Source organism: Sardina pilchardus, chromosome 2 (assembly GCF_963854185.1).
Source record: "Sardina pilchardus chromosome 2, fSarPil1.1, whole genome shotgun sequence".
In the NCBI taxonomy this organism is placed as follows: domain Eukaryota; kingdom Metazoa; phylum Chordata; class Actinopteri; order Clupeiformes; family Clupeidae; genus Sardina; species Sardina pilchardus.
Window position 1 is genome coordinate 879,611 of NC_084995.1, and position 27,201 is coordinate 906,811.

The 27,201-nt window shown below is 51.0% G+C and overlaps 37 non-coding genes and 2 pseudogenes across 37 annotated transcripts; all 39 read left to right on the forward strand.

Annotated features, from left to right (window-relative positions):
- The first annotated feature begins 79 nt into the window (after nucleotides 1–79).
- LOC134075489 (U2 spliceosomal RNA) lies at nucleotides 80–270 on the forward strand. Its single transcript, XR_009938235.1, has one exon. It is a non-coding gene; the product is annotated as a U2 spliceosomal RNA (small nuclear RNA).
- A 477-nt stretch (nucleotides 271–747) lies between these two features.
- On the forward strand, nucleotides 748–938 carry LOC134075491 (U2 spliceosomal RNA). Its single transcript, XR_009938237.1, has one exon. It is a non-coding gene; the product is annotated as a U2 spliceosomal RNA (small nuclear RNA).
- A 477-nt stretch (nucleotides 939–1,415) lies between these two features.
- Nucleotides 1,416–1,606, forward strand: LOC134075492 (U2 spliceosomal RNA). Its single transcript, XR_009938238.1, has one exon. It is a non-coding gene; the product is annotated as a U2 spliceosomal RNA (small nuclear RNA).
- A 477-nt stretch (nucleotides 1,607–2,083) lies between these two features.
- Nucleotides 2,084–2,274, forward strand: LOC134075493 (U2 spliceosomal RNA). The gene has a single exon (XR_009938239.1). It is a non-coding gene; the product is annotated as a U2 spliceosomal RNA (small nuclear RNA).
- A 477-nt stretch (nucleotides 2,275–2,751) lies between these two features.
- LOC134075494 (U2 spliceosomal RNA) lies at nucleotides 2,752–2,942 on the forward strand. Its single transcript, XR_009938240.1, has one exon. It is a non-coding gene; the product is annotated as a U2 spliceosomal RNA (small nuclear RNA).
- Nucleotides 2,943–3,419: 477 nt separating this feature from the next.
- On the forward strand, nucleotides 3,420–3,610 carry LOC134075495 (U2 spliceosomal RNA). Its single transcript, XR_009938241.1, has one exon. It is a non-coding gene; the product is annotated as a U2 spliceosomal RNA (small nuclear RNA).
- A 476-nt stretch (nucleotides 3,611–4,086) lies between these two features.
- On the forward strand, nucleotides 4,087–4,277 carry LOC134075496 (U2 spliceosomal RNA). Its single transcript, XR_009938242.1, has one exon. It is a non-coding gene; the product is annotated as a U2 spliceosomal RNA (small nuclear RNA).
- Nucleotides 4,278–4,754: 477 nt separating this feature from the next.
- LOC134075498 (U2 spliceosomal RNA) lies at nucleotides 4,755–4,945 on the forward strand. The gene has a single exon (XR_009938243.1). It is a non-coding gene; the product is annotated as a U2 spliceosomal RNA (small nuclear RNA).
- Nucleotides 4,946–5,422: 477 nt separating this feature from the next.
- Nucleotides 5,423–5,613, forward strand: LOC134075499 (U2 spliceosomal RNA). The gene has a single exon (XR_009938244.1). It is a non-coding gene; the product is annotated as a U2 spliceosomal RNA (small nuclear RNA).
- A 477-nt stretch (nucleotides 5,614–6,090) lies between these two features.
- Nucleotides 6,091–6,281, forward strand: LOC134075500 (U2 spliceosomal RNA). The gene has a single exon (XR_009938245.1). It is a non-coding gene; the product is annotated as a U2 spliceosomal RNA (small nuclear RNA).
- Nucleotides 6,282–6,758: 477 nt separating this feature from the next.
- On the forward strand, nucleotides 6,759–6,949 carry LOC134075501 (U2 spliceosomal RNA). The gene has a single exon (XR_009938246.1). It is a non-coding gene; the product is annotated as a U2 spliceosomal RNA (small nuclear RNA).
- A 477-nt stretch (nucleotides 6,950–7,426) lies between these two features.
- Nucleotides 7,427–7,617, forward strand: LOC134075503 (U2 spliceosomal RNA). Its single transcript, XR_009938248.1, has one exon. It is a non-coding gene; the product is annotated as a U2 spliceosomal RNA (small nuclear RNA).
- A 477-nt stretch (nucleotides 7,618–8,094) lies between these two features.
- Nucleotides 8,095–8,285, forward strand: LOC134075504 (U2 spliceosomal RNA). Its single transcript, XR_009938249.1, has one exon. It is a non-coding gene; the product is annotated as a U2 spliceosomal RNA (small nuclear RNA).
- Nucleotides 8,286–8,762: 477 nt separating this feature from the next.
- On the forward strand, nucleotides 8,763–8,953 carry LOC134075505 (U2 spliceosomal RNA). Its single transcript, XR_009938250.1, has one exon. It is a non-coding gene; the product is annotated as a U2 spliceosomal RNA (small nuclear RNA).
- Nucleotides 8,954–9,430: 477 nt separating this feature from the next.
- LOC134075506 (U2 spliceosomal RNA) lies at nucleotides 9,431–9,621 on the forward strand. The gene has a single exon (XR_009938251.1). It is a non-coding gene; the product is annotated as a U2 spliceosomal RNA (small nuclear RNA).
- Nucleotides 9,622–10,098: 477 nt separating this feature from the next.
- Nucleotides 10,099–10,289, forward strand: LOC134075507 (U2 spliceosomal RNA). Its single transcript, XR_009938252.1, has one exon. It is a non-coding gene; the product is annotated as a U2 spliceosomal RNA (small nuclear RNA).
- A 481-nt stretch (nucleotides 10,290–10,770) lies between these two features.
- LOC134075508 (U2 spliceosomal RNA) lies at nucleotides 10,771–10,961 on the forward strand. The gene has a single exon (XR_009938253.1). It is a non-coding gene; the product is annotated as a U2 spliceosomal RNA (small nuclear RNA).
- A 473-nt stretch (nucleotides 10,962–11,434) lies between these two features.
- LOC134075509 (U2 spliceosomal RNA) lies at nucleotides 11,435–11,625 on the forward strand. The gene has a single exon (XR_009938254.1). It is a non-coding gene; the product is annotated as a U2 spliceosomal RNA (small nuclear RNA).
- Nucleotides 11,626–12,110: 485 nt separating this feature from the next.
- On the forward strand, nucleotides 12,111–12,301 carry LOC134075510 (U2 spliceosomal RNA). Its single transcript, XR_009938255.1, has one exon. It is a non-coding gene; the product is annotated as a U2 spliceosomal RNA (small nuclear RNA).
- A 477-nt stretch (nucleotides 12,302–12,778) lies between these two features.
- LOC134075511 (U2 spliceosomal RNA) lies at nucleotides 12,779–12,969 on the forward strand. Its single transcript, XR_009938256.1, has one exon. It is a non-coding gene; the product is annotated as a U2 spliceosomal RNA (small nuclear RNA).
- Nucleotides 12,970–13,446: 477 nt separating this feature from the next.
- LOC134075741 (U2 spliceosomal RNA) lies at nucleotides 13,447–13,567 on the forward strand (annotated as a pseudogene).
- A 1,864-nt stretch (nucleotides 13,568–15,431) lies between these two features.
- On the forward strand, nucleotides 15,432–15,611 carry LOC134075730 (U2 spliceosomal RNA; annotated as a pseudogene).
- A 469-nt stretch (nucleotides 15,612–16,080) lies between these two features.
- On the forward strand, nucleotides 16,081–16,271 carry LOC134075512 (U2 spliceosomal RNA). The gene has a single exon (XR_009938257.1). It is a non-coding gene; the product is annotated as a U2 spliceosomal RNA (small nuclear RNA).
- A 477-nt stretch (nucleotides 16,272–16,748) lies between these two features.
- LOC134075515 (U2 spliceosomal RNA) lies at nucleotides 16,749–16,939 on the forward strand. The gene has a single exon (XR_009938259.1). It is a non-coding gene; the product is annotated as a U2 spliceosomal RNA (small nuclear RNA).
- A 477-nt stretch (nucleotides 16,940–17,416) lies between these two features.
- LOC134075516 (U2 spliceosomal RNA) lies at nucleotides 17,417–17,607 on the forward strand. The gene has a single exon (XR_009938260.1). It is a non-coding gene; the product is annotated as a U2 spliceosomal RNA (small nuclear RNA).
- Nucleotides 17,608–18,088: 481 nt separating this feature from the next.
- LOC134075517 (U2 spliceosomal RNA) lies at nucleotides 18,089–18,279 on the forward strand. Its single transcript, XR_009938261.1, has one exon. It is a non-coding gene; the product is annotated as a U2 spliceosomal RNA (small nuclear RNA).
- A 477-nt stretch (nucleotides 18,280–18,756) lies between these two features.
- LOC134075518 (U2 spliceosomal RNA) lies at nucleotides 18,757–18,947 on the forward strand. Its single transcript, XR_009938262.1, has one exon. It is a non-coding gene; the product is annotated as a U2 spliceosomal RNA (small nuclear RNA).
- Nucleotides 18,948–19,428: 481 nt separating this feature from the next.
- LOC134075519 (U2 spliceosomal RNA) lies at nucleotides 19,429–19,619 on the forward strand. Its single transcript, XR_009938263.1, has one exon. It is a non-coding gene; the product is annotated as a U2 spliceosomal RNA (small nuclear RNA).
- Nucleotides 19,620–20,092: 473 nt separating this feature from the next.
- Nucleotides 20,093–20,283, forward strand: LOC134075521 (U2 spliceosomal RNA). The gene has a single exon (XR_009938265.1). It is a non-coding gene; the product is annotated as a U2 spliceosomal RNA (small nuclear RNA).
- Nucleotides 20,284–20,768: 485 nt separating this feature from the next.
- On the forward strand, nucleotides 20,769–20,959 carry LOC134075522 (U2 spliceosomal RNA). Its single transcript, XR_009938266.1, has one exon. It is a non-coding gene; the product is annotated as a U2 spliceosomal RNA (small nuclear RNA).
- A 477-nt stretch (nucleotides 20,960–21,436) lies between these two features.
- LOC134075523 (U2 spliceosomal RNA) lies at nucleotides 21,437–21,627 on the forward strand. Its single transcript, XR_009938267.1, has one exon. It is a non-coding gene; the product is annotated as a U2 spliceosomal RNA (small nuclear RNA).
- Nucleotides 21,628–22,108: 481 nt separating this feature from the next.
- On the forward strand, nucleotides 22,109–22,299 carry LOC134075524 (U2 spliceosomal RNA). The gene has a single exon (XR_009938268.1). It is a non-coding gene; the product is annotated as a U2 spliceosomal RNA (small nuclear RNA).
- Nucleotides 22,300–22,772: 473 nt separating this feature from the next.
- On the forward strand, nucleotides 22,773–22,963 carry LOC134075525 (U2 spliceosomal RNA). The gene has a single exon (XR_009938269.1). It is a non-coding gene; the product is annotated as a U2 spliceosomal RNA (small nuclear RNA).
- Nucleotides 22,964–23,448: 485 nt separating this feature from the next.
- On the forward strand, nucleotides 23,449–23,639 carry LOC134075527 (U2 spliceosomal RNA). The gene has a single exon (XR_009938271.1). It is a non-coding gene; the product is annotated as a U2 spliceosomal RNA (small nuclear RNA).
- Nucleotides 23,640–24,111: 472 nt separating this feature from the next.
- LOC134075528 (U2 spliceosomal RNA) lies at nucleotides 24,112–24,302 on the forward strand. The gene has a single exon (XR_009938272.1). It is a non-coding gene; the product is annotated as a U2 spliceosomal RNA (small nuclear RNA).
- Nucleotides 24,303–24,779: 477 nt separating this feature from the next.
- On the forward strand, nucleotides 24,780–24,970 carry LOC134075530 (U2 spliceosomal RNA). Its single transcript, XR_009938273.1, has one exon. It is a non-coding gene; the product is annotated as a U2 spliceosomal RNA (small nuclear RNA).
- Nucleotides 24,971–25,451: 481 nt separating this feature from the next.
- LOC134075531 (U2 spliceosomal RNA) lies at nucleotides 25,452–25,642 on the forward strand. Its single transcript, XR_009938274.1, has one exon. It is a non-coding gene; the product is annotated as a U2 spliceosomal RNA (small nuclear RNA).
- A 477-nt stretch (nucleotides 25,643–26,119) lies between these two features.
- LOC134075532 (U2 spliceosomal RNA) lies at nucleotides 26,120–26,310 on the forward strand. The gene has a single exon (XR_009938275.1). It is a non-coding gene; the product is annotated as a U2 spliceosomal RNA (small nuclear RNA).
- Nucleotides 26,311–26,787: 477 nt separating this feature from the next.
- On the forward strand, nucleotides 26,788–26,978 carry LOC134075533 (U2 spliceosomal RNA). The gene has a single exon (XR_009938276.1). It is a non-coding gene; the product is annotated as a U2 spliceosomal RNA (small nuclear RNA).
- Nucleotides 26,979–27,201: the final 223 nt, after the last annotated feature.

Genomic DNA, 27,201 nt, shown 5'->3' on the forward strand with positions numbered 1-27,201 from the left:
TCTTGCCCCGCCCCTCCGCGGAGTACCGGCGTCTGGTGAGTCGCCCGGGGGGACGCCGGACCCCGTACGGTCGAGGGGTATCGCTTCTCGGCCTTTTGGCTAAGATCAAGTGTAGTATCTGTTCTTATCAGTTTAATATCTGATACGTCCTCTACCCGAGGACTATATATTAATCTGATTTTTGGAACAGGGAGACGGAAGAGGGGCTTGCTCCGTCCGCTCCACGCATCGACCTGGTATTGCAGTGACTCCAGGAACGGTGCACATCTCTTTGAATGTTGAAGAAAAGAACCCAAGAACCCAAGAACCCAAGAACCCAAGAACCCAAGAACCCAAGAACACAAGAACACAAGAACCCTCTCTCCCAGGTCTCTACCTCCCTTTTCGCCCGCTGTTGCGTTTTCCCGCTCTTTTTCTCTTTTTTTTTTTTTTTTTTTTTTTTTTTAAAAAATGATGTATGTATTTATTTGTCTGTCTGTCTGTCTGTCTGTCTGTCTGTCTGTCTGTCTGTCTGTCTGTCTGTCTGTCTGTCTGTCTGTCTGTCTGTCTGTCTGTGGAACTAACTCTCTCGTCTGCTGTCTCCTAGGAAATCCGACTGCGCAGACGCCAGACCAGGCCACGAGGCCTCTCGCCCGAGTCCGGCGGTCATCCGGCGGTCAGCGTTCTTCTCTTGCCCCGCCCCTCCGCGGAGTACCGGCGTCTGGTGAGTCGCCCGGGGGGACGCCGGACCCCGTACGGTCGAGGGGTATCGCTTCTCGGCCTTTTGGCTAAGATCAAGTGTAGTATCTGTTCTTATCAGTTTAATATCTGATACGTCCTCTACCCGAGGACTATATATTAATCTGATTTTTGGAACAGGGAGACGGAAGAGGGGCTTGCTCCGTCCGCTCCACGCATCGACCTGGTATTGCAGTGACTCCAGGAACGGTGCACATCTCTTTGAATGTTGAAGAAAAGAACCCAAGAACCCAAGAACCCAAGAACCCAAGAACCCAAGAACCCAAGAACACAAGAACACAAGAACCCTCTCTCCCAGGTCTCTACCTCCCTTTTCGCCCGCTGTTGCGTTTTCCCGCTCTTTTTCTCTTTTTTTTTTTTTTTTTTTTTTTTTTTAAAAAATGATGTATGTATTTATTTGTCTGTCTGTCTGTCTGTCTGTCTGTCTGTCTGTCTGTCTGTCTGTCTGTCTGTCTGTCTGTCTGTCTGTCTGTCTGTCTGTCTGTGGAACTAACTCTCTCGTCTGCTGTCTCCTAGGAAATCCGACTGCGCAGACGCCAGACCAGGCCACGAGGCCTCTCGCCCGAGTCCGGCGGTCATCCGGCGGTCAGCGTTCTTCTCTTGCCCCGCCCCTCCGCGGAGTACCGGCGTCTGGTGAGTCGCCCGGGGGGACGCCGGACCCCGTACGGTCGAGGGGTATCGCTTCTCGGCCTTTTGGCTAAGATCAAGTGTAGTATCTGTTCTTATCAGTTTAATATCTGATACGTCCTCTACCCGAGGACTATATATTAATCTGATTTTTGGAACAGGGAGACGGAAGAGGGGCTTGCTCCGTCCGCTCCACGCATCGACCTGGTATTGCAGTGACTCCAGGAACGGTGCACATCTCTTTGAATGTTGAAGAAAAGAACCCAAGAACCCAAGAACCCAAGAACCCAAGAACCCAAGAACCCAAGAACACAAGAACACAAGAACCCTCTCTCCCAGGTCTCTACCTCCCTTTTCGCCCGCTGTTGCGTTTTCCCGCTCTTTTTCTCTTTTTTTTTTTTTTTTTTTTTTTTTTTAAAAAATGATGTATGTATTTATTTGTCTGTCTGTCTGTCTGTCTGTCTGTCTGTCTGTCTGTCTGTCTGTCTGTCTGTCTGTCTGTCTGTCTGTCTGTCTGTCTGTCTGTGGAACTAACTCTCTCGTCTGCTGTCTCCTAGGAAATCCGACTGCGCAGACGCCAGACCAGGCCACGAGGCCTCTCGCCCGAGTCCGGCGGTCATCCGGCGGTCAGCGTTCTTCTCTTGCCCCGCCCCTCCGCGGAGTACCGGCGTCTGGTGAGTCGCCCGGGGGGACGCCGGACCCCGTACGGTCGAGGGGTATCGCTTCTCGGCCTTTTGGCTAAGATCAAGTGTAGTATCTGTTCTTATCAGTTTAATATCTGATACGTCCTCTACCCGAGGACTATATATTAATCTGATTTTTGGAACAGGGAGACGGAAGAGGGGCTTGCTCCGTCCGCTCCACGCATCGACCTGGTATTGCAGTGACTCCAGGAACGGTGCACATCTCTTTGAATGTTGAAGAAAAGAACCCAAGAACCCAAGAACCCAAGAACCCAAGAACCCAAGAACCCAAGAACACAAGAACACAAGAACCCTCTCTCCCAGGTCTCTACCTCCCTTTTCGCCCGCTGTTGCGTTTTCCCGCTCTTTTTCTCTTTTTTTTTTTTTTTTTTTTTTTTTTTAAAAAATGATGTATGTATTTATTTGTCTGTCTGTCTGTCTGTCTGTCTGTCTGTCTGTCTGTCTGTCTGTCTGTCTGTCTGTCTGTCTGTCTGTCTGTCTGTCTGTCTGTGGAACTAACTCTCTCGTCTGCTGTCTCCTAGGAAATCCGACTGCGCAGACGCCAGACCAGGCCACGAGGCCTCTCGCCCGAGTCCGGCGGTCATCCGGCGGTCAGCGTTCTTCTCTTGCCCCGCCCCTCCGCGGAGTACCGGCGTCTGGTGAGTCGCCCGGGGGGACGCCGGACCCCGTACGGTCGAGGGGTATCGCTTCTCGGCCTTTTGGCTAAGATCAAGTGTAGTATCTGTTCTTATCAGTTTAATATCTGATACGTCCTCTACCCGAGGACTATATATTAATCTGATTTTTGGAACAGGGAGACGGAAGAGGGGCTTGCTCCGTCCGCTCCACGCATCGACCTGGTATTGCAGTGACTCCAGGAACGGTGCACATCTCTTTGAATGTTGAAGAAAAGAACCCAAGAACCCAAGAACCCAAGAACCCAAGAACCCAAGAACCCAAGAACACAAGAACACAAGAACCCTCTCTCCCAGGTCTCTACCTCCCTTTTCGCCCGCTGTTGCGTTTTCCCGCTCTTTTTCTCTTTTTTTTTTTTTTTTTTTTTTTTTTTAAAAAATGATGTATGTATTTATTTGTCTGTCTGTCTGTCTGTCTGTCTGTCTGTCTGTCTGTCTGTCTGTCTGTCTGTCTGTCTGTCTGTCTGTCTGTCTGTCTGTCTGTGGAACTAACTCTCTCGTCTGCTGTCTCCTAGGAAATCCGACTGCGCAGACGCCAGACCAGGCCACGAGGCCTCTCGCCCGAGTCCGGCGGTCATCCGGCGGTCAGCGTTCTTCTCTTGCCCCGCCCCTCCGCGGAGTACCGGCGTCTGGTGAGTCGCCCGGGGGGACGCCGGACCCCGTACGGTCGAGGGGTATCGCTTCTCGGCCTTTTGGCTAAGATCAAGTGTAGTATCTGTTCTTATCAGTTTAATATCTGATACGTCCTCTACCCGAGGACTATATATTAATCTGATTTTTGGAACAGGGAGACGGAAGAGGGGCTTGCTCCGTCCGCTCCACGCATCGACCTGGTATTGCAGTGACTCCAGGAACGGTGCACATCTCTTTGAATGTTGAAGAAAAGAACCCAAGAACCCAAGAACCCAAGAACCCAAGAACCCAAGAACCCAAGAACACAAGAACACAAGAACCCTCTCTCCCAGGTCTCTACCTCCCTTTTCGCCCGCTGTTGCGTTTTCCCGCTCTTTTTCTCTTTTTTTTTTTTTTTTTTTTTTTTTTAAAAAATGATGTATGTATTTATTTGTCTGTCTGTCTGTCTGTCTGTCTGTCTGTCTGTCTGTCTGTCTGTCTGTCTGTCTGTCTGTCTGTCTGTCTGTCTGTCTGTCTGTGGAACTAACTCTCTCGTCTGCTGTCTCCTAGGAAATCCGACTGCGCAGACGCCAGACCAGGCCACGAGGCCTCTCGCCCGAGTCCGGCGGTCATCCGGCGGTCAGCGTTCTTCTCTTGCCCCGCCCCTCCGCGGAGTACCGGCGTCTGGTGAGTCGCCCGGGGGGACGCCGGACCCCGTACGGTCGAGGGGTATCGCTTCTCGGCCTTTTGGCTAAGATCAAGTGTAGTATCTGTTCTTATCAGTTTAATATCTGATACGTCCTCTACCCGAGGACTATATATTAATCTGATTTTTGGAACAGGGAGACGGAAGAGGGGCTTGCTCCGTCCGCTCCACGCATCGACCTGGTATTGCAGTGACTCCAGGAACGGTGCACATCTCTTTGAATGTTGAAGAAAAGAACCCAAGAACCCAAGAACCCAAGAACCCAAGAACCCAAGAACCCAAGAACACAAGAACACAAGAACCCTCTCTCCCAGGTCTCTACCTCCCTTTTCGCCCGCTGTTGCGTTTTCCCGCTCTTTTTCTCTTTTTTTTTTTTTTTTTTTTTTTTTTTAAAAAATGATGTATGTATTTATTTGTCTGTCTGTCTGTCTGTCTGTCTGTCTGTCTGTCTGTCTGTCTGTCTGTCTGTCTGTCTGTCTGTCTGTCTGTCTGTCTGTCTGTGGAACTAACTCTCTCGTCTGCTGTCTCCTAGGAAATCCGACTGCGCAGACGCCAGACCAGGCCACGAGGCCTCTCGCCCGAGTCCGGCGGTCATCCGGCGGTCAGCGTTCTTCTCTTGCCCCGCCCCTCCGCGGAGTACCGGCGTCTGGTGAGTCGCCCGGGGGGACGCCGGACCCCGTACGGTCGAGGGGTATCGCTTCTCGGCCTTTTGGCTAAGATCAAGTGTAGTATCTGTTCTTATCAGTTTAATATCTGATACGTCCTCTACCCGAGGACTATATATTAATCTGATTTTTGGAACAGGGAGACGGAAGAGGGGCTTGCTCCGTCCGCTCCACGCATCGACCTGGTATTGCAGTGACTCCAGGAACGGTGCACATCTCTTTGAATGTTGAAGAAAAGAACCCAAGAACCCAAGAACCCAAGAACCCAAGAACCCAAGAACCCAAGAACACAAGAACACAAGAACCCTCTCTCCCAGGTCTCTACCTCCCTTTTCGCCCGCTGTTGCGTTTTCCCGCTCTTTTTCTCTTTTTTTTTTTTTTTTTTTTTTTTTTTAAAAAATGATGTATGTATTTATTTGTCTGTCTGTCTGTCTGTCTGTCTGTCTGTCTGTCTGTCTGTCTGTCTGTCTGTCTGTCTGTCTGTCTGTCTGTCTGTCTGTCTGTGGAACTAACTCTCTCGTCTGCTGTCTCCTAGGAAATCCGACTGCGCAGACGCCAGACCAGGCCACGAGGCCTCTCGCCCGAGTCCGGCGGTCATCCGGCGGTCAGCGTTCTTCTCTTGCCCCGCCCCTCCGCGGAGTACCGGCGTCTGGTGAGTCGCCCGGGGGGACGCCGGACCCCGTACGGTCGAGGGGTATCGCTTCTCGGCCTTTTGGCTAAGATCAAGTGTAGTATCTGTTCTTATCAGTTTAATATCTGATACGTCCTCTACCCGAGGACTATATATTAATCTGATTTTTGGAACAGGGAGACGGAAGAGGGGCTTGCTCCGTCCGCTCCACGCATCGACCTGGTATTGCAGTGACTCCAGGAACGGTGCACATCTCTTTGAATGTTGAAGAAAAGAACCCAAGAACCCAAGAACCCAAGAACCCAAGAACCCAAGAACCCAAGAACACAAGAACACAAGAACCCTCTCTCCCAGGTCTCTACCTCCCTTTTCGCCCGCTGTTGCGTTTTCCCGCTCTTTTTCTCTTTTTTTTTTTTTTTTTTTTTTTTTTTAAAAAATGATGTATGTATTTATTTGTCTGTCTGTCTGTCTGTCTGTCTGTCTGTCTGTCTGTCTGTCTGTCTGTCTGTCTGTCTGTCTGTCTGTCTGTCTGTCTGTCTGTGGAACTAACTCTCTCGTCTGCTGTCTCCTAGGAAATCCGACTGCGCAGACGCCAGACCAGGCCACGAGGCCTCTCGCCCGAGTCCGGCGGTCATCCGGCGGTCAGCGTTCTTCTCTTGCCCCGCCCCTCCGCGGAGTACCGGCGTCTGGTGAGTCGCCCGGGGGGACGCCGGACCCCGTACGGTCGAGGGGTATCGCTTCTCGGCCTTTTGGCTAAGATCAAGTGTAGTATCTGTTCTTATCAGTTTAATATCTGATACGTCCTCTACCCGAGGACTATATATTAATCTGATTTTTGGAACAGGGAGACGGAAGAGGGGCTTGCTCCGTCCGCTCCACGCATCGACCTGGTATTGCAGTGACTCCAGGAACGGTGCACATCTCTTTGAATGTTGAAGAAAAGAACCCAAGAACCCAAGAACCCAAGAACCCAAGAACCCAAGAACCCAAGAACACAAGAACACAAGAACCCTCTCTCCCAGGTCTCTACCTCCCTTTTCGCCCGCTGTTGCGTTTTCCCGCTCTTTTTCTCTTTTTTTTTTTTTTTTTTTTTTTTTTTAAAAAATGATGTATGTATTTATTTGTCTGTCTGTCTGTCTGTCTGTCTGTCTGTCTGTCTGTCTGTCTGTCTGTCTGTCTGTCTGTCTGTCTGTCTGTCTGTCTGTCTGTGGAACTAACTCTCTCGTCTGCTGTCTCCTAGGAAATCCGACTGCGCAGACGCCAGACCAGGCCACGAGGCCTCTCGCCCGAGTCCGGCGGTCATCCGGCGGTCAGCGTTCTTCTCTTGCCCCGCCCCTCCGCGGAGTACCGGCGTCTGGTGAGTCGCCCGGGGGGACGCCGGACCCCGTACGGTCGAGGGGTATCGCTTCTCGGCCTTTTGGCTAAGATCAAGTGTAGTATCTGTTCTTATCAGTTTAATATCTGATACGTCCTCTACCCGAGGACTATATATTAATCTGATTTTTGGAACAGGGAGACGGAAGAGGGGCTTGCTCCGTCCGCTCCACGCATCGACCTGGTATTGCAGTGACTCCAGGAACGGTGCACATCTCTTTGAATGTTGAAGAAAAGAACCCAAGAACCCAAGAACCCAAGAACCCAAGAACCCAAGAACCCAAGAACACAAGAACACAAGAACCCTCTCTCCCAGGTCTCTACCTCCCTTTTCGCCCGCTGTTGCGTTTTCCCGCTCTTTTTCTCTTTTTTTTTTTTTTTTTTTTTTTTTTTAAAAAATGATGTATGTATTTATTTGTCTGTCTGTCTGTCTGTCTGTCTGTCTGTCTGTCTGTCTGTCTGTCTGTCTGTCTGTCTGTCTGTCTGTCTGTCTGTCTGTCTGTGGAACTAACTCTCTCGTCTGCTGTCTCCTAGGAAATCCGACTGCGCAGACGCCAGACCAGGCCACGAGGCCTCTCGCCCGAGTCCGGCGGTCATCCGGCGGTCAGCGTTCTTCTCTTGCCCCGCCCCTCCGCGGAGTACCGGCGTCTGGTGAGTCGCCCGGGGGGACGCCGGACCCCGTACGGTCGAGGGGTATCGCTTCTCGGCCTTTTGGCTAAGATCAAGTGTAGTATCTGTTCTTATCAGTTTAATATCTGATACGTCCTCTACCCGAGGACTATATATTAATCTGATTTTTGGAACAGGGAGACGGAAGAGGGGCTTGCTCCGTCCGCTCCACGCATCGACCTGGTATTGCAGTGACTCCAGGAACGGTGCACATCTCTTTGAATGTTGAAGAAAAGAACCCAAGAACCCAAGAACCCAAGAACCCAAGAACCCAAGAACCCAAGAACACAAGAACACAAGAACCCTCTCTCCCAGGTCTCTACCTCCCTTTTCGCCCGCTGTTGCGTTTTCCCGCTCTTTTTCTCTTTTTTTTTTTTTTTTTTTTTTTTTTTAAAAAATGATGTATGTATTTATTTGTCTGTCTGTCTGTCTGTCTGTCTGTCTGTCTGTCTGTCTGTCTGTCTGTCTGTCTGTCTGTCTGTCTGTCTGTCTGTCTGTCTGTGGAACTAACTCTCTCGTCTGCTGTCTCCTAGGAAATCCGACTGCGCAGACGCCAGACCAGGCCACGAGGCCTCTCGCCCGAGTCCGGCGGTCATCCGGCGGTCAGCGTTCTTCTCTTGCCCCGCCCCTCCGCGGAGTACCGGCGTCTGGTGAGTCGCCCGGGGGGACGCCGGACCCCGTACGGTCGAGGGGTATCGCTTCTCGGCCTTTTGGCTAAGATCAAGTGTAGTATCTGTTCTTATCAGTTTAATATCTGATACGTCCTCTACCCGAGGACTATATATTAATCTGATTTTTGGAACAGGGAGACGGAAGAGGGGCTTGCTCCGTCCGCTCCACGCATCGACCTGGTATTGCAGTGACTCCAGGAACGGTGCACATCTCTTTGAATGTTGAAGAAAAGAACCCAAGAACCCAAGAACCCAAGAACCCAAGAACCCAAGAACCCAAGAACACAAGAACACAAGAACCCTCTCTCCCAGGTCTCTACCTCCCTTTTCGCCCGCTGTTGCGTTTTCCCGCTCTTTTTCTCTTTTTTTTTTTTTTTTTTTTTTTTTTTAAAAAATGATGTATGTATTTATTTGTCTGTCTGTCTGTCTGTCTGTCTGTCTGTCTGTCTGTCTGTCTGTCTGTCTGTCTGTCTGTCTGTCTGTCTGTCTGTCTGTCTGTGGAACTAACTCTCTCGTCTGCTGTCTCCTAGGAAATCCGACTGCGCAGACGCCAGACCAGGCCACGAGGCCTCTCGCCCGAGTCCGGCGGTCATCCGGCGGTCAGCGTTCTTCTCTTGCCCCGCCCCTCCGCGGAGTACCGGCGTCTGGTGAGTCGCCCGGGGGGACGCCGGACCCCGTACGGTCGAGGGGTATCGCTTCTCGGCCTTTTGGCTAAGATCAAGTGTAGTATCTGTTCTTATCAGTTTAATATCTGATACGTCCTCTACCCGAGGACTATATATTAATCTGATTTTTGGAACAGGGAGACGGAAGAGGGGCTTGCTCCGTCCGCTCCACGCATCGACCTGGTATTGCAGTGACTCCAGGAACGGTGCACATCTCTTTGAATGTTGAAGAAAAGAACCCAAGAACCCAAGAACCCAAGAACCCAAGAACCCAAGAACCCAAGAACACAAGAACACAAGAACCCTCTCTCCCAGGTCTCTACCTCCCTTTTCGCCCGCTGTTGCGTTTTCCCGCTCTTTTTCTCTTTTTTTTTTTTTTTTTTTTTTTTTTTAAAAAATGATGTATGTATTTATTTGTCTGTCTGTCTGTCTGTCTGTCTGTCTGTCTGTCTGTCTGTCTGTCTGTCTGTCTGTCTGTCTGTCTGTCTGTCTGTCTGTCTGTGGAACTAACTCTCTCGTCTGCTGTCTCCTAGGAAATCCGACTGCGCAGACGCCAGACCAGGCCACGAGGCCTCTCGCCCGAGTCCGGCGGTCATCCGGCGGTCAGCGTTCTTCTCTTGCCCCGCCCCTCCGCGGAGTACCGGCGTCTGGTGAGTCGCCCGGGGGGACGCCGGACCCCGTACGGTCGAGGGGTATCGCTTCTCGGCCTTTTGGCTAAGATCAAGTGTAGTATCTGTTCTTATCAGTTTAATATCTGATACGTCCTCTACCCGAGGACTATATATTAATCTGATTTTTGGAACAGGGAGACGGAAGAGGGGCTTGCTCCGTCCGCTCCACGCATCGACCTGGTATTGCAGTGACTCCAGGAACGGTGCACATCTCTTTGAATGTTGAAGAAAAGAACCCAAGAACCCAAGAACCCAAGAACCCAAGAACCCAAGAACCCAAGAACACAAGAACACAAGAACCCTCTCTCCCAGGTCTCTACCTCCCTTTTCGCCCGCTGTTGCGTTTTCCCGCTCTTTTTCTCTTTTTTTTTTTTTTTTTTTTTTTTTTTAAAAAATGATGTATGTATTTATTTGTCTGTCTGTCTGTCTGTCTGTCTGTCTGTCTGTCTGTCTGTCTGTCTGTCTGTCTGTCTGTCTGTCTGTCTGTCTGTCTGTCTGTGGAACTAACTCTCTCGTCTGCTGTCTCCTAGGAAATCCGACTGCGCAGACGCCAGACCAGGCCACGAGGCCTCTCGCCCGAGTCCGGCGGTCATCCGGCGGTCAGCGTTCTTCTCTTGCCCCGCCCCTCCGCGGAGTACCGGCGTCTGGTGAGTCGCCCGGGGGGACGCCGGACCCCGTACGGTCGAGGGGTATCGCTTCTCGGCCTTTTGGCTAAGATCAAGTGTAGTATCTGTTCTTATCAGTTTAATATCTGATACGTCCTCTACCCGAGGACTATATATTAATCTGATTTTTGGAACAGGGAGACGGAAGAGGGGCTTGCTCCGTCCGCTCCACGCATCGACCTGGTATTGCAGTGACTCCAGGAACGGTGCACATCTCTTTGAATGTTGAAGAAAAGAACCCAAGAACCCAAGAACCCAAGAACCCAAGAACCCAAGAACCCAAGAACACAAGAACACAAGAACCCTCTCTCCCAGGTCTCTACCTCCCTTTTCGCCCGCTGTTGCGTTTTCCCGCTCTTTTTCTCTTTTTTTTTTTTTTTTTTTTTTTTTTTAAAAAATGATGTATGTATTTATTTGTCTGTCTGTCTGTCTGTCTGTCTGTCTGTCTGTCTGTCTGTCTGTCTGTCTGTCTGTCTGTCTGTCTGTCTGTCTGTCTGTCTGTCTGTGGAACTAACTCTCTCGTCTGCTGTCTCCTAGGAAATCCGACTGCGCAGACGCCAGACCAGGCCACGAGGCCTCTCGCCCGAGTCCGGCGGTCATCCGGCGGTCAGCGTTCTTCTCTTGCCCCGCCCCTCCGCGGAGTACCGGCGTCTGGTGAGTCGCCCGGGGGGACGCCGGACCCCGTACGGTCGAGGGGTATCGCTTCTCGGCCTTTTGGCTAAGATCAAGTGTAGTATCTGTTCTTATCAGTTTAATATCTGATACGTCCTCTACCCGAGGACTATATATTAATCTGATTTTTGGAACAGGGAGACGGAAGAGGGGCTTGCTCCGTCCGCTCCACGCATCGACCTGGTATTGCAGTGACTCCAGGAACGGTGCACATCTCTTTGAATGTTGAAGAAAAGAACCCAAGAACCCAAGAACCCAAGAACCCAAGAACCCAAGAACCCAAGAACACAAGAACACAAGAACCCTCTCTCCCAGGTCTCTACCTCCCTTTTCGCCCGCTGTTGCGTTTTCCCGCTCTTTTTCTCTTTTTTTTTTTTTTTTTTTTTTTTTTTAAAAAATGATGTATGTATTTATTTGTCTGTCTGTCTGTCTGTCTGTCTGTCTGTCTGTCTGTCTGTCTGTCTGTCTGTCTGTCTGTCTGTCTGTCTGTCTGTCTGTGGAACTAACTCTCTCGTCTGCTGTCTCCTAGGAAATCCGACTGCGCAGACGCCAGACCAGGCCACGAGGCCTCTCGCCCGAGTCCGGCGGTCATCCGGCGGTCAGCGTTCTTCTCTTGCCCCGCCCCTCCGCGGAGTACCGGCGTCTGGTGAGTCGCCCGGGGGGACGCCGGACCCCGTACGGTCGAGGGGTATCGCTTCTCGGCCTTTTGGCTAAGATCAAGTGTAGTATCTGTTCTTATCAGTTTAATATCTGATACGTCCTCTACCCGAGGACTATATATTAATCTGATTTTTGGAACAGGGAGACGGAAGAGGGGCTTGCTCCGTCCGCTCCACGCATCGACCTGGTATTGCAGTGACTCCAGGAACGGTGCACATCTCTTTGAATGTTGAAGAAAAGAACCCAAGAACCCAAGAACCCAAGAACCCAAGAACCCAAGAACCCAAGAACACAAGAACACAAGAACCCTCTCTCCCAGGTCTCTACCTCCCTTTTCGCCCGCTGTTGCGTTTTCCCGCTCTTTTTCTCTTTTTTTTTTTTTTTTTTTTTTTTTTTAAAAAATGATGTATGTATTTATTTGTCTGTCTGTCTGTCTGTCTGTCTGTCTGTCTGTCTGTCTGTCTGTCTGTCTGTCTGTCTGTCTGTCTGTCTGTCTGTCTGTCTGTCTGTCTGTGGAACTAACTCTCTCGTCTGCTGTCTCCTAGGAAATCCGACTGCGCAGACGCCAGACCAGGCCACGAGGCCTCTCGCCCGAGTCCGGCGGTCATCCGGCGGTCAGCGTTCTTCTCTTGCCCCGCCCCTCCGCGGAGTACCGGCGTCTGGTGAGTCGCCCGGGGGGACGCCGGACCCCGTACGGTCGAGGGGTATCGCTTCTCGGCCTTTTGGCTAAGATCAAGTGTAGTATCTGTTCTTATCAGTTTAATATCTGATACGTCCTCTACCCGAGGACTATATATTAATCTGATTTTTGGAACAGGGAGACGGAAGAGGGGCTTGCTCCGTCCGCTCCACGCATCGACCTGGTATTGCAGTGACTCCAGGAACGGTGCACATCTCTTTGAATGTTGAAGAAAAGAACCCAAGAACCCAAGAACCCAAGAACCCAAGAACCCAAGAACCCAAGAACACAAGAACACAAGAACCCTCTCTCCCAGGTCTCTACCTCCCTTTTCGCCCGCTGTTGCGTTTTCCCGCTCTTTTTCTCTTTTTTTTTTTTTTTTTTTTTTTTTTTAAAAAATGATGTATGTATTTATTTGTCTGTCTGTCTGTCTGTCTGTCTGTCTGTCTGTCTGTCTGTCTGTCTGTCTGTCTGTCTGTCTGTCTGTCTGTCTGTCTGTCTGTGGAACTAACTCTCTCGTCTGCTGTCTCCTAGGAAATCCGACTGCGCAGACGCCAGACCAGGCCACGAGGCCTCTCGCCCGAGTCCGGCGGTCATCCGGCGGTCAGCGTTCTTCTCTTGCCCCGCCCCTCCGCGGAGTACCGGCGTCTGGTGAGTCGCCCGGGGGGACGCCGGACCCCGTACGGTCGAGGGGTATCGCTTCTCGGCCTTTTGGCTAAGATCAAGTGTAGTATCTGTTCTTATCAGTTTAATATCTGATACGTCCTCTACCCGAGGACTATATATTAATCTGATTTTTGGAACAGGGAGACGGAAGAGGGGCTTGCTCCGTCCGCTCCACGCATCGACCTGGTATTGCAGTGACTCCAGGAACGGTGCACATCTCTTTGAATGTTGAAGAAAAGAACCCAAGAACCCAAGAACCCAAGAACCCAAGAACCCAAGAACCCAAGAACACAAGAACACAAGAACCCTCTCTCCCAGGTCTCTACCTCCCTTTTCGCCCGCTGTTGCGTTTTCCCGCTCTTTTTCTCTTTTTTTTTTTTTTTTTTTTTTTTTTTAAAAAATGATGTATGTATTTATTTGTCTGTCTGTCTGTCTGTCTGTCTGTCTGTCTGTCTGTCTGTCTGTCTGTCTGTCTGTCTGTCTGTCTGTCTGTCTGTCTGTCTGTGGAACTAACTCTCTCGTCTGCTGTCTCCTAGGAAATCCGACTGCGCAGACGCCAGACCAGGCCACGAGGCCTCTCGCCCGAGTCCGGCGGTCATCCGGCGGTCAGCGTTCTTCTCTTGCCCCGCCCCTCCGCGGAGTACCGGCGTCTGGTGAGTCGCCCGGGGGGACGCCGGACCCCGTACGGTCGAGGGGTATCGCTTCTCGGCCTTTTGGCTAAGATCAAGTGTAGTATCTGTTCTTATCAGGATCAGGACTTGACTTGCCAGGTGGACTGACGGCGACTTGTGCTCTCTACATGGACGACGTGACCCTTCTACTCACTGACGTTTTATCGGCCCAAAGAGCACTCGACTTGACTGACTGGTACGGAAGGGCCTCGGGCGCCAAGCTCAACAGGAGCAAGTCCGAGGCCCAGCTCTTTGGGCCGTGGGGTGACGTGCGACTAAATTTGGCAGTCAATTTTAAACAAAAAGACATCAAGATTTTAGGTATTAAATTTGACGAAGAGGGTGGTGGACGTGGGAACTGGACTGACGTGCTAGGGAAAGTTAGACAGCGACTGGGGTTCTGGGGACTTAGAGGACTGACAATGGAAGGCAAGGTTTTAATTTTTAAAGCCGTGATTTTACCCCTGTTTTTATTGTTGTCCTCTGTTTTTAGTCCCCCCAGGAGCTTTCTCGTAGGTGTGGAGAGAGCGGTGTTTTATTTCATGTGGGGGTCCAAGTGGGAGAGGCTGAAAAGAGAAACAGTGAAGAAGAGGAAGGAGAATGGAGGAAAAGCCCTCCCAGACCCCCACCTGTTTTTAGGAGCTCATTTCACCGCCCTCCACATCCGTTACGCGACGGCCCCATCCAGGGACAACAAGACCGCGGCCCTAGCCCGCTTCTGGATGGGGTCGTACCTGAGAAAGCTCCGGATTTTAACCCAAGATCTTAGACGTCCAACTGCTTTTAACCTGCCCCCGCAATATGGTTTTATCAAAAAGTTTTTAGTCAAATTTGACATGGAGGGGCAGGATGTCACAATTTTAACGAATGCTAAATCTCTTGTCTCCCTTGTGCAGGACCGGGAGACAGTGAGCCCCGTTCCCGGCCTCACTTCGAGTGAGGCCCAGCAGGCTTGGCGGAACGCAGCCCACCCAGCTCTCCAGAACAAGCTGAAGGATCTGGCGTGGATGGCGCTCCACGAGGTCCTCCCGGTCAGAGCCGTGATGCACTCCCGGGGCATGGCCCGGACCGCCACCTGCCCACGGCCCGGTTGCGGCCACCCGGAGACCGTGAGGCACCTGCTCTGGGAGTGCAGGGAGGCGAGGGACCTGTGGGCCGATACCGGCCCCCTGCTACACCCGAGCCTACCAGCGGGGGGAGGCCCCGCGCTGAGCTACCGGCTAGCGGCAAGCGGGGTGGGCCAGGGCGCCACCATCCCATCCGCCGACTTCGCAGCGCTCTGGCTCACCCTCAACAGCATCAAAGCCGCATTGTGGGCCTCCCGGAACCTGCTGGTGGGGAAGCGTGTGTCGGTGCCCCTGCCAGCGTTACGGCGGATGGTTACAGCTACGCGGCAGGAGGCGCCGCACGCCGCCATTCGGAGGGGGCCGGGGTCACACGCAGGAAGGTCCCAGCCCCCACCACGGCTACTGGCTCCCGCCGACGCACCCCCACAACCAACACCACGGGACGGAGCAGCGGGCGGAGGGGAGGACCTCCTCTGGGCGCATCCGCGCTTGCCTCGCTCTTCTGGGGAGCTGGGTGGAGCCTCTTGATAGTGGCTCACCCTGGTCCTGCACGACGGGGACAATTTTAATTGGACTTTTACTACATTTTACTGGTTTTACCACTTTGAAGCATGGACTTTTAACATCCTTTTTTACACCAACATGGACTTTTAAATACATGAACTTTTTGCACAGACACACACAGACACCTTTTAACACAAAAGACTTTTATTGAAAATGAATTTATGTGTGTGAAAAGAAAGAAACTGTGAAAAAGAAATAAAAAAAAAAAAAAAAATTTTGTGAATGTATTTATAATGTATGAGGAAAAGAAAGCCATGAAACTGTGATGTACTGAACAAATGCCATGTGATGAAAAATTAATGAAAAACTGTAAGAACAAGTGGAAAAATGATGTACAACCAAAAACCAATGTAATGTATTTTAAATGAAACCATGTGACAATAAATTTTTTTCGAAAGAAAAAAAAATCTGTTCTTATCAGTTTAATATCTGATACGTCCTCTACCCGAGGACTATATATTAATCTGATTTTTGGAACAGGGAGACGGAAGAGGGGCTTGCTCCGTCCGCTCCACGCATCGACCTGGTATTGCAGTGACTCCAGGAACGGTGCACATCTCTTTGAATGTTGAAGAAAAGAACCCAAGAACCCAAGAACCCAAGAACCCAAGAACCCAAGAACCCAAGAACACAAGAACACAAGAACCCTCTCTCCCAGGTCTCTACCTCCCTTTTCGCCCGCTGTTGCGTTTTCCCGCTCTTTTTCTCTTTTTTTTTTTTTTTTTTTTTTTTTTTAAAAAATGATGTATGTATTTATTTGTCTGTCTGTCTGTCTGTCTGTCTGTCTGTCTGTCTGTCTGTCTGTCTGTCTGTCTGTCTGTCTGTCTGTCTGTCTGTGGAACTAACTCTCTCGTCTGCTGTCTCCTAGGAAATCCGACTGCGCAGACGCCAGACCAGGCCACGAGGCCTCTCGCCCGAGTCCGGCGGTCATCCGGCGGTCAGCGTTCTTCTCTTGCCCCGCCCCTCCGCGGAGTACCGGCGTCTGGTGAGTCGCCCGGGGGGACGCCGGACCCCGTACGGTCGAGGGGTATCGCTTCTCGGCCTTTTGGCTAAGATCAAGTGTAGTATCTGTTCTTATCAGTTTAATATCTGATACGTCCTCTACCCGAGGACTATATATTAATCTGATTTTTGGAACAGGGAGACGGAAGAGGGGCTTGCTCCGTCCGCTCCACGCATCGACCTGGTATTGCAGTGACTCCAGGAACGGTGCACATCTCTTTGAATGTTGAAGAAAAGAACCCAAGAACCCAAGAACCCAAGAACCCAAGAACCCAAGAACCCAAGAACACAAGAACACAAGAACCCTCTCTCCCAGGTCTCTACCTCCCTTTTCGCCCGCTGTTGCGTTTTCCCGCTCTTTTTCTCTTTTTTTTTTTTTTTTTTTTTTTTTTTAAAAAATGATGTATGTATTTATTTGTCTGTCTGTCTGTCTGTCTGTCTGTCTGTCTGTCTGTCTGTCTGTCTGTCTGTCTGTCTGTCTGTCTGTCTGTCTGTCTGTCTGTGGAACTAACTCTCTCGTCTGCTGTCTCCTAGGAAATCCGACTGCGCAGACGCCAGACCAGGCCACGAGGCCTCTCGCCCGAGTCCGGCGGTCATCCGGCGGTCAGCGTTCTTCTCTTGCCCCGCCCCTCCGCGGAGTACCGGCGTCTGGTGAGTCGCCCGGGGGGACGCCGGACCCCGTACGGTCGAGGGGTATCGCTTCTCGGCCTTTTGGCTAAGATCAAGTGTAGTATCTGTTCTTATCAGTTTAATATCTGATACGTCCTCTACCCGAGGACTATATATTAATCTGATTTTTGGAACAGGGAGACGGAAGAGGGGCTTGCTCCGTCCGCTCCACGCATCGACCTGGTATTGCAGTGACTCCAGGAACGGTGCACATCTCTTTGAATGTTGAAGAAAAGAACCCAAGAACCCAAGAACCCAAGAACCCAAGAACCCAAGAACCCAAGAACACAAGAACACAAGAACCCTCTCTCCCAGGTCTCTACCTCCCTTTTCGCCCGCTGTTGCGTTTTCCCGCTCTTTTTCTCTTTTTTTTTTTTTTTTTTTTTTTTTTTAAAAAATGATGTATGTATTTATTTGTCTGTCTGTCTGTCTGTCTGTCTGTCTGTCTGTCTGTCTGTCTGTCTGTCTGTCTGTCTGTCTGTCTGTCTGTCTGTCTGTCTGTGGAACTAACTCTCTCGTCTGCTGTCTCCTAGGAAATCCGACTGCGCAGACGCCAGACCAGGCCACGAGGCCTCTCGCCCGAGTCCGGCGGTCATCCGGCGGTCAGCGTTCTTCTCTTGCCCCGCCCCTCCGCGGAGTACCGGCGTCTGGTGAGTCGCCCGGGGGGACGCCGGACCCCGTACGGTCGAGGGGTATCGCTTCTCGGCCTTTTGGCTAAGATCAAGTGTAGTATCTGTTCTTATCAGTTTAATATCTGATACGTCCTCTACCCGAGGACTATATATTAATCTGATTTTTGGAACAGGGAGACGGAAGAGGGGCTTGCTCCGTCCGCTCCACGCATCGACCTGGTATTGCAGTGACTCCAGGAACGGTGCACATCTCTTTGAATGTTGAAGAAAAGAACCCAAGAACCCAAGAACCCAAGAACCCAAGAACCCAAGAACCCAAGAACACAAGAACACAAGAACCCTCTCTCCCAGGTCTCTACCTCCCTTTTCGCCCGCTGTTGCGTTTTCCCGCTCTTTTTCTCTTTTTTTTTTTTTTTTTTTTTTTTTTTAAAAAATGATGTATGTATTTATTTGTCTGTCTGTCTGTCTGTCTGTCTGTCTGTCTGTCTGTCTGTCTGTCTGTCTGTCTGTCTGTCTGTCTGTCTGTCTGTCTGTCTGTCTGTGGAACTAACTCTCTCGTCTGCTGTCTCCTAGGAAATCCGACTGCGCAGACGCCAGACCAGGCCACGAGGCCTCTCGCCCGAGTCCGGCGGTCATCCGGCGGTCAGCGTTCTTCTCTTGCCCCGCCCCTCCGCGGAGTACCGGCGTCTGGTGAGTCGCCCGGGGGGACGCCGGACCCCGTACGGTCGAGGGGTATCGCTTCTCGGCCTTTTGGCTAAGATCAAGTGTAGTATCTGTTCTTATCAGTTTAATATCTGATACGTCCTCTACCCGAGGACTATATATTAATCTGATTTTTGGAACAGGGAGACGGAAGAGGGGCTTGCTCCGTCCGCTCCACGCATCGACCTGGTATTGCAGTGACTCCAGGAACGGTGCACATCTCTTTGAATGTTGAAGAAAAGAACCCAAGAACCCAAGAACCCAAGAACCCAAGAACCCAAGAACCCAAGAACACAAGAACACAAGAACCCTCTCTCCCAGGTCTCTACCTCCCTTTTCGCCCGCTGTTGCGTTTTCCCGCTCTTTTTCTCTTTTTTTTTTTTTTTTTTTTTTTTTTTAAAAAATGATGTATGTATTTATTTGTCTGTCTGTCTGTCTGTCTGTCTGTCTGTCTGTCTGTCTGTCTGTCTGTCTGTCTGTCTGTCTGTCTGTCTGTCTGTCTGTCTGTGGAACTAACTCTCTCGTCTGCTGTCTCCTAGGAAATCCGACTGCGCAGACGCCAGACCAGGCCACGAGGCCTCTCGCCCGAGTCCGGCGGTCATCCGGCGGTCAGCGTTCTTCTCTTGCCCCGCCCCTCCGCGGAGTACCGGCGTCTGGTGAGTCGCCCGGGGGGACGCCGGACCCCGTACGGTCGAGGGGTATCGCTTCTCGGCCTTTTGGCTAAGATCAAGTGTAGTATCTGTTCTTATCAGTTTAATATCTGATACGTCCTCTACCCGAGGACTATATATTAATCTGATTTTTGGAACAGGGAGACGGAAGAGGGGCTTGCTCCGTCCGCTCCACGCATCGACCTGGTATTGCAGTGACTCCAGGAACGGTGCACATCTCTTTGAATGTTGAAGAAAAGAACCCAAGAACCCAAGAACCCAAGAACCCAAGAACCCAAGAACCCAAGAACACAAGAACACAAGAACCCTCTCTCCCAGGTCTCTACCTCCCTTTTCGCCCGCTGTTGCGTTTTCCCGCTCTTTTTCTCTTTTTTTTTTTTTTTTTTTTTTTTTTTAAAAAATGATGTATGTATTTATTTGTCTGTCTGTCTGTCTGTCTGTCTGTCTGTCTGTCTGTCTGTCTGTCTGTCTGTCTGTCTGTCTGTCTGTCTGTCTGTCTGTCTGTCTGTGGAACTAACTCTCTCGTCTGCTGTCTCCTAGGAAATCCGACTGCGCAGACGCCAGACCAGGCCACGAGGCCTCTCGCCCGAGTCCGGCGGTCATCCGGCGGTCAGCGTTCTTCTCTTGCCCCGCCCCTCCGCGGAGTACCGGCGTCTGGTGAGTCGCCCGGGGGGACGCCGGACCCCGTACGGTCGAGGGGTATCGCTTCTCGGCCTTTTGGCTAAGATCAAGTGTAGTATCTGTTCTTATCAGTTTAATATCTGATACGTCCTCTACCCGAGGACTATATATTAATCTGATTTTTGGAACAGGGAGACGGAAGAGGGGCTTGCTCCGTCCGCTCCACGCATCGACCTGGTATTGCAGTGACTCCAGGAACGGTGCACATCTCTTTGAATGTTGAAGAAAAGAACCCAAGAACCCAAGAACCCAAGAACCCAAGAACCCAAGAACCCAAGAACACAAGAACACAAGAACCCTCTCTCCCAGGTCTCTACCTCCCTTTTCGCCCGCTGTTGCGTTTTCCCGCTCTTTTTCTCTTTTTTTTTTTTTTTTTTTTTTTTTTTAAAAAATGATGTATGTATTTATTTGTCTGTCTGTCTGTCTGTCTGTCTGTCTGTCTGTCTGTCTGTCTGTCTGTCTGTCTGTCTGTCTGTCTGTCTGTCTGTCTGTGGAACTAACTCTCTCGTCTGCTGTCTCCTAGGAAATCCGACTGCGCAGACGCCAGACCAGGCCACGAGGCCTCTCGCCCGAGTCCGGCGGTCATCCGGCGGTCAGCGTTCTTCTCTTGCCCCGCCCCTCCGCGGAGTACCGGCGTCTGGTGAGTCGCCCGGGGGGACGCCGGACCCCGTACGGTCGAGGGGTATCGCTTCTCGGCCTTTTGGCTAAGATCAAGTGTAGTATCTGTTCTTATCAGTTTAATATCTGATACGTCCTCTACCCGAGGACTATATATTAATCTGATTTTTGGAACAGGGAGACGGAAGAGGGGCTTGCTCCGTCCGCTCCACGCATCGACCTGGTATTGCAGTGACTCCAGGAACGGTGCACATCTCTTTGAATGTTGAAGAAAAGAACCCAAGAACCCAAGAACCCAAGAACCCAAGAACCCAAGAACCCAAGAACACAAGAACACAAGAACCCTCTCTCCCAGGTCTCTACCTCCCTTTTCGCCCGCTGTTGCGTTTTCCCGCTCTTTTTCTCTTTTTTTTTTTTTTTTTTTTTTTTTTTAAAAAATGATGTATGTATTTATTTGTCTGTCTGTCTGTCTGTCTGTCTGTCTGTCTGTCTGTCTGTCTGTCTGTCTGTCTGTCTGTCTGTCTGTCTGTCTGTCTGTCTGTCTGTCTGTGGAACTAACTCTCTCGTCTGCTGTCTCCTAGGAAATCCGACTGCGCAGACGCCAGACCAGGCCACGAGGCCTCTCGCCCGAGTCCGGCGGTCATCCGGCGGTCAGCGTTCTTCTCTTGCCCCGCCCCTCCGCGGAGTACCGGCGTCTGGTGAGTCGCCCGGGGGGACGCCGGACCCCGTACGGTCGAGGGGTATCGCTTCTCGGCCTTTTGGCTAAGATCAAGTGTAGTATCTGTTCTTATCAGTTTAATATCTGATACGTCCTCTACCCGAGGACTATATATTAATCTGATTTTTGGAACAGGGAGACGGAAGAGGGGCTTGCTCCGTCCGCTCCACGCATCGACCTGGTATTGCAGTGACTCCAGGAACGGTGCACATCTCTTTGAATGTTGAAGAAAAGAACCCAAGAACCCAAGAACCCAAGAACCCAAGAACCCAAGAACCCAAGAACACAAGAACACAAGAACCCTCTCTCCCAGGTCTCTACCTCCCTTTTCGCCCGCTGTTGCGTTTTCCCGCTCTTTTTCTCTTTTTTTTTTTTTTTTTTTTTTTTTTTAAAAAATGATGTATGTATTTATTTGTCTGTCTGTCTGTCTGTCTGTCTGTCTGTCTGTCTGTCTGTCTGTCTGTCTGTCTGTCTGTCTGTCTGTCTGTCTGTCTGTCTGTGGAACTAACTCTCTCGTCTGCTGTCTCCTAGGAAATCCGACTGCGCAGACGCCAGACCAGGCCACGAGGCCTCTCGCCCGAGTCCGGCGGTCATCCGGCGGTCAGCGTTCTTCTCTTGCCCCGCCCCTCCGCGGAGTACCGGCGTCTGGTGAGTCGCCCGGGGGGACGCCGGACCCCGTACGGTCGAGGGGTATCGCTTCTCGGCCTTTTGGCTAAGATCAAGTGTAGTATCTGTTCTTATCAGTTTAATATCTGATACGTCCTCTACCCGAGGACTATATATTAATCTGATTTTTGGAACAGGGAGACGGAAGAGGGGCTTGCTCCGTCCGCTCCACGCATCGACCTGGTATTGCAGTGACTCCAGGAACGGTGCACATCTCTTTGAATGTTGAAGAAAAGAACCCAAGAACCCAAGAACCCAAGAACCCAAGAACCCAAGAACCCAAGAACACAAGAACACAAGAACCCTCTCTCCCAGGTCTCTACCTCCCTTTTCGCCCGCTGTTGCGTTTTCCCGCTCTTTTTCTCTTTTTTTTTTTTTTTTTTTTTTTTTTTAAAAAATGATGTATGTATTTATTTGTCTGTCTGTCTGTCTGTCTGTCTGTCTGTCTGTCTGTCTGTCTGTCTGTCTGTCTGTCTGTCTGTCTGTCTGTCTGTCTGTCTGTCTGTGGAACTAACTCTCTCGTCTGCTGTCTCCTAGGAAATCCGACTGCGCAGACGCCAGACCAGGCCACGAGGCCTCTCGCCCGAGTCCGGCGGTCATCCGGCGGTCAGCGTTCTTCTCTTGCCCCGCCCCTCCGCGGAGTACCGGCGTCTGGTGAGTCGCCCGGGGGGACGCCGGACCCCGTACGGTCGAGGGGTATCGCTTCTCGGCCTTTTGGCTAAGATCAAGTGTAGTATCTGTTCTTATCAGTTTAATATCTGATACGTCCTCTACCCGAGGACTATATATTAATCTGATTTTTGGAACAGGGAGACGGAAGAGGGGCTTGCTCCGTCCGCTCCACGCATCGACCTGGTATTGCAGTGACTCCAGGAACGGTGCACATCTCTTTGAATGTTGAAGAAAAGAACCCAAGAACCCAAGAACCCAAGAACCCAAGAACCCAAGAACCCAAGAACACAAGAACACAAGAACCCTCTCTCCCAGGTCTCTACCTCCCTTTTCGCCCGCTGTTGCGTTTTCCCGCTCTTTTTCTCTTTTTTTTTTTTTTTTTTTTTTTTTTTAAAAAATGATGTATGTATTTATTTGTCTGTCTGTCTGTCTGTCTGTCTGTCTGTCTGTCTGTCTGTCTGTCTGTCTGTCTGTCTGTCTGTCTGTCTGTCTGTCTGTGGAACTAACTCTCTCGTCTGCTGTCTCCTAGGAAATCCGACTGCGCAGACGCCAGACCAGGCCACGAGGCCTCTCGCCCGAGTCCGGCGGTCATCCGGCGGTCAGCGTTCTTCTCTTGCCCCGCCCCTCCGCGGAGTACCGGCGTCTGGTGAGTCGCCCGGGGGGACGCCGGACCCCGTACGGTCGAGGGGTATCGCTTCTCGGCCTTTTGGCTAAGATCAAGTGTAGTATCTGTTCTTATCAGTTTAATATCTGATACGTCCTCTACCCGAGGACTATATATTAATCTGATTTTTGGAACAGGGAGACGGAAGAGGGGCTTGCTCCGTCCGCTCCACGCATCGACCTGGTATTGCAGTGACTCCAGGAACGGTGCACATCTCTTTGAATGTTGAAGAAAAGAACCCAAGAACCCAAGAACCCAAGAACCCAAGAACCCAAGAACCCAAGAACACAAGAACACAAGAACCCTCTCTCCCAGGTCTCTACCTCCCTTTTCGCCCGCTGTTGCGTTTTCCCGCTCTTTTTCTCTTTTTTTTTTTTTTTTTTTTTTTTTTTAAAAAATGATGTATGTATTTATTTGTCTGTCTGTCTGTCTGTCTGTCTGTCTGTCTGTCTGTCTGTCTGTCTGTCTGTCTGTCTGTCTGTCTGTCTGTCTGTCTGTCTGTCTGTCTGTGGAACTAACTCTCTCGTCTGCTGTCTCCTAGGAAATCCGACTGCGCAGACGCCAGACCAGGCCACGAGGCCTCTCGCCCGAGTCCGGCGGTCATCCGGCGGTCAGCGTTCTTCTCTTGCCCCGCCCCTCCGCGGAGTACCGGCGTCTGGTGAGTCGCCCGGGGGGACGCCGGACCCCGTACGGTCGAGGGGTATCGCTTCTCGGCCTTTTGGCTAAGATCAAGTGTAGTATCTGTTCTTATCAGTTTAATATCTGATACGTCCTCTACCCGAGGACTATATATTAATCTGATTTTTGGAACAGGGAGACGGAAGAGGGGCTTGCTCCGTCCGCTCCACGCATCGACCTGGTATTGCAGTGACTCCAGGAACGGTGCACATCTCTTTGAATGTTGAAGAAAAGAACCCAAGAACCCAAGAACCCAAGAACCCAAGAACCCAAGAACCCAAGAACACAAGAACACAAGAACCCTCTCTCCCAGGTCTCTACCTCCCTTTTCGCCCGCTGTTGCGTTTTCCCGCTCTTTTTCTCTTTTTTTTTTTTTTTTTTTTTTTTTTTAAAAAATGATGTATGTATTTATTTGTCTGTCTGTCTGTCTGTCTGTCTGTCTGTCTGTCTGTCTGTCTGTCTGTCTGTCTGTCTGTCTGTCTGTCTGTCTGTCTGTGAACTAACTCTCTCGTCTGCTGTCTCCTAGGAAATCCGACTGCGCAGACGCCAGACCAGGCCACGAGGCCTCTCGCCCGAGTCCGGCGGTCATCCGGCGGTCAGCGTTCTTCTCTTGCCCCGCCCCTCCGCGGAGTACCGGCGTCTGGTGAGTCGCCCGGGGGGACGCCGGACCCCGTACGGTCGAGGGGTATCGCTTCTCGGCCTTTTGGCTAAGATCAAGTGTAGTATCTGTTCTTATCAGTTTAATATCTGATACGTCCTCTACCCGAGGACTATATATTAATCTGATTTTTGGAACAGGGAGACGGAAGAGGGGCTTGCTCCGTCCGCTCCACGCATCGACCTGGTATTGCAGTGACTCCAGGAACGGTGCACATCTCTTTGAATGTTGAAGAAAAGAACCCAAGAACCCAAGAACCCAAGAACCCAAGAACCCAAGAACCCAAGAACACAAGAACACAAGAACCCTCTCTCCCAGGTCTCTACCTCCCTTTTCGCCCGCTGTTGCGTTTTCCCGCTCTTTTTCTCTTTTTTTTTTTTTTTTTTTTTTTTTTTAAAAAATGATGTATGTATTTATTTGTCTGTCTGTCTGTCTGTCTGTCTGTCTGTCTGTCTGTCTGTCTGTCTGTCTGTCTGTCTGTCTGTCTGTCTGTCTGTCTGTCTGTGGAACTAACTCTCTCGTCTGCTGTCTCCTAGGAAATCCGACTGCGCAGACGCCAGACCAGGCCACGAGGCCTCTCGCCCGAGTCCGGCGGTCATCCGGCGGTCAGCGTTCTTCTCTTGCCCCGCCCCTCCGCGGAGTACCGGCGTCTGGTGAGTCGCCCGGGGGGACGCCGGACCCCGTACGGTCGAGGGGTATCGCTTCTCGGCCTTTTGGCTAAGATCAAGTGTAGTATCTGTTCTTATCAGTTTAATATCTGATACGTCCTCTACCCGAGGACTATATATTAATCTGATTTTTGGAACAGGGAGACGGAAGAGGGGCTTGCTCCGTCCGCTCCACGCATCGACCTGGTATTGCAGTGACTCCAGGAACGGTGCACATCTCTTTGAATGTTGAAGAAAAGAACCCAAGAACCCAAGAACCCAAGAACCCAAGAACCCAAGAACCCAAGAACACAAGAACACAAGAACCCTCTCTCCCAGGTCTCTACCTCCCTTTTCGCCCGCTGTTGCGTTTTCCCGCTCTTTTTCTCTTTTTTTTTTTTTTTTTTTTTTTTTTTAAAAAATGATGTATGTATTTATTTGTCTGTCTGTCTGTCTGTCTGTCTGTCTGTCTGTCTGTCTGTCTGTCTGTCTGTCTGTCTGTCTGTCTGTCTGTCTGTCTGTCTGTCTGTGGAACTAACTCTCTCGTCTGCTGTCTCCTAGGAAATCCGACTGCGCAGACGCCAGACCAGGCCACGAGGCCTCTCGCCCGAGTCCGGCGGTCATCCGGCGGTCAGCGTTCTTCTCTTGCCCCGCCCCTCCGCGGAGTACCGGCGTCTGGTGAGTCGCCCGGGGGGACGCCGGACCCCGTACGGTCGAGGGGTATCGCTTCTCGGCCTTTTGGCTAAGATCAAGTGTAGTATCTGTTCTTATCAGTTTAATATCTGATACGTCCTCTACCCGAGGACTATATATTAATCTGATTTTTGGAACAGGGAGACGGAAGAGGGGCTTGCTCCGTCCGCTCCACGCATCGACCTGGTATTGCAGTGACTCCAGGAACGGTGCACATCTCTTTGAATGTTGAAGAAAAGAACCCAAGAACCCAAGAACCCAAGAACCCAAGAACCCAAGAACCCAAGAACACAAGAACACAAGAACCCTCTCTCCCAGGTCTCTACCTCCCTTTTCGCCCGCTGTTGCGTTTTCCCGCTCTTTTTCTCTTTTTTTTTTTTTTTTTTTTTTTTTTTAAAAAATGATGTATGTATTTATTTGTCTGTCTGTCTGTCTGTCTGTCTGTCTGTCTGTCTGTCTGTCTGTCTGTCTGTCTGTCTGTCTGTCTGTCTGTCTGTCTGTCTGTGGAACTAACTCTCTCGTCTGCTGTCTCCTAGGAAATCCGACTGCGCAGACGCCAGACCAGGCCACGAGGCCTCTCGCCCGAGTCCGGCGGTCATCCGGCGGTCAGCGTTCTTCTCTTGCCCCGCCCCTCCGCGGAGTACCGGCGTCTGGTGAGTCGCCCGGGGGGACGCCGGACCCCGTACGGTCGAGGGGTATCGCTTCTCGGCCTTTTGGCTAAGATCAAGTGTAGTATCTGTTCTTATCAGTTTAATATCTGATACGTCCTCTACCCGAGGACTATATATTAATCTGATTTTTGGAACAGGGAGACGGAAGAGGGGCTTGCTCCGTCCGCTCCACGCATCGACCTGGTATTGCAGTGACTCCAGGAACGGTGCACATCTCTTTGAATGTTGAAGAAAAGAACCCAAGAACCCAAGAACCCAAGAACCCAAGAACCCAAGAACCCAAGAACACAAGAACACAAGAACCCTCTCTCCCAGGTCTCTACCTCCCTTTTCGCCCGCTGTTGCGTTTTCCCGCTCTTTTTCTCTTTTTTTTTTTTTTTTTTTTTTTTTTTAAAAAATGATGTATGTATTTATTTGTCTGTCTGTCTGTCTGTCTGTCTGTCTGTCTGTCTGTCTGTCTGTCTGTCTGTCTGTCTGTCTGTCTGTCTGTCTGTCTGTCTGTGGAACTAACTCTCTCGTCTGCTGTCTCCTAGGAAATCCGACTGCGCAGACGCCAGACCAGGCCACGAGGCCTCTCGCCCGAGTCCGGCGGTCATCCGGCGGTCAGCGTTCTTCTCTTGCCCCGCCCCTCCGCGGAGTACCGGCGTCTGGTGAGTCGCCCGGGGGGACGCCGGACCCCGTACGGTCGAGGGGTATCGCTTCTCGGCCTTTTGGCTAAGATCAAGTGTAGTATCTGTTCTTATCAGTTTAATATCTGATACGTCCTCTACCCGAGGACTATATATTAATCTGATTTTTGGAACAGGGAGACGGAAGAGGGGCTTGCTCCGTCCGCTCCACGCATCGACCTGGTATTGCAGTGACTCCAGGAACGGTGCACATCTCTTTGAATGTTGAAGAAAAGAACCCAAGAACCCAAGAACCCAAGAACCCAAGAACCCAAGAACCCAAGAACACAAGAACACAAGAACCCTCTCTCCCAGGTCTCTACCTCCCTTTTCGCCCGCTGTTGCGTTTTCCCGCTCTTTTTCTCTTTTTTTTTTTTTTTTTTTTTTTTTTTAAAAAATGATGTATGTATTTATTTGTCTGTCTGTCTGTCTGTCTGTCT